Genomic DNA, 4,333 nt, shown 5'->3' on the forward strand with positions numbered 1-4,333 from the left:
TTTAGAATCGATCAGAATTAACTTAAATATATGACACTACGCCCACCCCCATACATCAATATCATGTTGAACACACCCCCCCCCCCATATCATCATTATCCTCTTAATCCTTCACATTGTGTTCAAAATAGCTAACGATTAGGAAAAAATCGCATCTATTTATCTAACTTTTATATTTATCCATTATCTATCTATCTATTTATCCTTGTTGTCTCTATCTATCTATCTGTCTATCTTTTTATCTATTCATCTATCTATCTATCTAAATATATATCTATCTGTCTATCAATCCAATTTTTATCTAATTATCTATCTAAATATCTACATATCATATATATATATATATATATATATATATATATCTCTATCTATATTTCTATCTATTTGTCTATCTAGCCATCTATCTATCTGTCTGTTTATATGTCTATCTATCTATCTATAATCTGTCATTAAACCACATCTATCTAGATGTAATAAATCTTCGACATATGTTTGATAGAAAACTAATCTATGATATATCTCACAGGATTAGTTTTCACTAATATTAAAGATGTGCTAAAGGGACGATATTTCAGATATTCCTTAGTCCGTGGAGTGGCATGCTTTATTCACAATGGTACGCTTTAAGCTTAGTATGTAATAAATCCAGTTTGAACATACCTATATAAGTTGCGTTGTACATTTCTGTAAATCTAAGTTCTCATGATATTGCCAGTTTGAAAAATTCGTATACTTTTGAGATTGAAGGAGAGAACACAAGAACAGACAATATATGGAGAACAGGTCAAGTTCCTAAGGAGGTACATGCTATGCCGGGTTTAGTAACAGATGAATCAGTTAGGGACAACAGTTATGAAGATGTCCACGCAGTGCAGTCTGTTTTTTATACAAGAATACTGGTCATGTAAATAGAGATTGTAGGAAGTTTGCAGAATGGGGTGCAAGGAATCCAGAGAAAGAAATTGATCCTTTGCCACAAACTCTGATTTTCTAATCGCTATATCTTAACAACCCAATGTCGTAGACTTTAGATATTTCAAACTATGGATTTGGTTAGATTGAATGATCTAAGTTTGAAATATGAAAGGTTCACATGTTCAGATTGCAAAGATATTGGCATTAGAAAATTTTAGTTTGTGGCAAAGACTCAATTCCTTTGCAGAATGGAATAAGAATAATCCAAACAAGAAGAATGAGAGTTACAAACAGACCCGAAGTAAACAACCAGAGGCCTATGAATGTTACCTGTTGTAATTGTGAAAAACACAGGACAGTTTGCACGAGAATGTAGAGGAAAAAAGAATAATAATGGAGGAGGCGGAAACGGAGAAAACTGTGGCGGACCTAACTGCAAAGATGAATATAGTGGTTTTTCCAACAGAGAATTCCAACTGCCGACAGAAGAAACATAGTTCAGGCAATACTAATGTAGAATCAAGAAACGTTTCCAATCTTTTAAATGTCCGTCATTTTAATTCTAAGTAAACAAATATAGTTTAAAGCCTCAGAGCAAGTTAAGAGGGAAAGAACGTAGCTGGGAGGAGAAGTTAATTATGAACTTGAATAAAAAGTCAGAGAGAGACATTTCGAAAACCTCATATATGAAATATAAGTTTATCAGACGCGACTGTTATGGTTTAGCCTTAGTTGATACAGGAAATCTAGTGAAGGGTTCGTTAGTTTCCAAAGAATTCTGGGAAAGCATAAAAAGAAAAATGTCAGGGAGAAGCAATGTTTGTGTGGGTACAGCAGAGACAGGAGGAAAAAGACTCAAAGTATTAGAACAGGAGAAAAATTCAAATTCTATCTAGACGGACTTGATCAAGTACTTGAAGTTGAACCTCTAGTGATTGAAGGGTTGAATCATGCAATGGAGAAACTAGTAGTGTTAATCACATACAGAAAATAACAGAGAGGAGAATATGGTCAGGGGTGAAAATATCCATTCCCGCAGGAAGTGCCATATTGCTGAAAATTACCATAGAAGGAGATTGGAAAGGAGAAGGTTTTGTGGAATCCATGCTACCAGAAGAACAAGACTCTGGCCGTAAACTGGTACTTCCTGAAACTGCCAATAAATTGTCAGGTGAGGTACAACAAGGTGTGGAGAACCACATGGAGGAAGAGATAGAAATATGTACAGGTCAGAGACTAGGAAAAATCCTCCTCTTAGAAATCGACAAAGAGGCATAAAAGAATTACCAGGAAGTAAAAAACTGGAAGTGAAAGAAGATGGTGAAGAAACATTATTCAAAAATGTTAATTTGATGCAGGAATCAGATTATCCTACAGGAATCAGATTATCCTACAGAAAAATGTAAGAAGAAATTTATTTGTTAAAGCTTCAAGAGGGAAGTGATCAAACTGTTTTAGACAATTTTTTGGCTCTGGCATTACATACCAATCATTACGGGGAAACAGATCTAGCAGAGTTAAAAAAAACTGGAACCAGGAAAAATTCCCAAGAGATCCAAAGTGAGACCGTGGAACCCAGATCAGAAAAGAAACTTGAAAGAGAAGATAGACGAGTGGATAGAGCAGGGGGTCATTAAACTGGCTAATAGTCCATGTGCTTCATCATTAGTTCCAGTTAAGAAGAAGGATGGAAGAACAAGATGGGTGACAGATCTATGGCTTTTAAATTCTGTCTTAGAAGCAGGAAGGAGTGGAGCATTTTATCGGTTGCTGGTGCGAAAGTGCAACCAGCAATCAATGAAAGCTTCCGAGAACTTTCTTTGTTTTATCAGCTCAAGACAAGATTATAAGATTAGCAGAATGTTGTGATATCTGTCTAACCAAAGAGAGAAGTATTGAAACCAAGATGTGAAATTATGTGCCAAGTAGAGAGGGAACATAGGAGAGAAAGTCTTCATTGATCTGGTGACCATGTCGTAAACAGACCCCATTCGTGTATTTAGTACTTGCAGAAGACAGCATAGACGGGGAACGAGACAAGAACAAAAGTGGAGTTGCCTAGAATGTAGAAAAAAAAGGATAGATATTCCAATTTTTCAATGCTCTCTTCCCCTCCCCATTTGTAATAAATACAGTTTAAGCATACCTTTAAAAATTGTGGTATACATTGTCTGTAAATCTAACTGCGCTAATCCTCAAATACGCAAAACTTGTAATACAACTAGACTAGCTATGAATTGTGATTAGCTTAACTATGATAATATATATCTGGGTATAAGAACTTAACATGTAAGATATATTCTTAAATACACATTAGTTAGTTGAGACTCTGCTAACGGTGATAGAAGTAATTTAGTCCTCGTTGAAACATACAAGCTGAGATTGTGCCAAGAGATTTGGCATTTGTCAATTAAGAGCTTGTTTGACAGCTACCCTTGTGTTCCTGTGTGACATTCAGAGCCGATGAGATTGTGCCCATTGGTTTGGCATTGATCGTTTAAGATCTTGTTTGATAGCTATGCTTGTGTCCCTTTGTGACATTCAGAACTGATAAGATCGTTCCAATTGGTTTGGCATTGATTGTGTAAGAGCTTGTGTCCTAGTTGACATTTATAGCTGACGAGTTGTACCTGGACTGATACAGTTCCGGACGAAGTTTTAAGAGTACTGCATTTACCACATGTATAATCAAGAATTCGTAAGAATCCCTTTTGTTAAATTTATTTTGAAAATACATTTTAAATAATATATTTTCAAATACTTAGTATAGTCTATTAAAAAAGTGCAGATAGATTTCTAATCCTAATATGATGTATGCTACACCCCTGTAACAGTCCTTTAATAGTGGCATGACCTAGAAATTTAAAAATGTAATTGTTTAACTGTATTTTTATTTGCAGACTTCTCGAAATATGTCATTGTATACAAACCACTAGAAGATTCTAATAATAGATAGATAGATGTGAATACACAAGGTAAACATACTGCATAGGACTCCCTCCCCCCGGCGTGGCCCCCACACTGATTCTGAATGTGCAACATCTGTAATCACTCAAAAATTATATTTTTTGTATTAAGTCCATTTCTTTTTGTTAAATATATCTAGTTATATATTAAGTTTAAAGATACTTATTAATATCTAGGTGAAATCTAGAAAACAATGGAATAGGAAGACGACATTATTGCTATACTTAAATGTATTTGATGTTGTTATACATAGCGAATTAAATCACTAATTTAGCGAAATGGGGTTTTTTTTACACTGCACAATTACTGTGTCTCATGCTCATTGGACTTTTAAAATTATAATTTAATTATAAAAGTCGTCTTCCTATTTAAGAGTTTTCTGGTTATTATTGTATATATTAGTATACATTAAGTTTATATCTATTTAACTATGTAGTTAAATATTTAGTCT

This window comes from Eurytemora carolleeae, unplaced genomic scaffold (genome assembly GCF_000591075.1).
Source record: "Eurytemora carolleeae unplaced genomic scaffold, Eaff_2.0 scaffold1408, whole genome shotgun sequence".
Taxonomy (NCBI): domain Eukaryota; kingdom Metazoa; phylum Arthropoda; class Copepoda; order Calanoida; family Temoridae; genus Eurytemora; species Eurytemora carolleeae.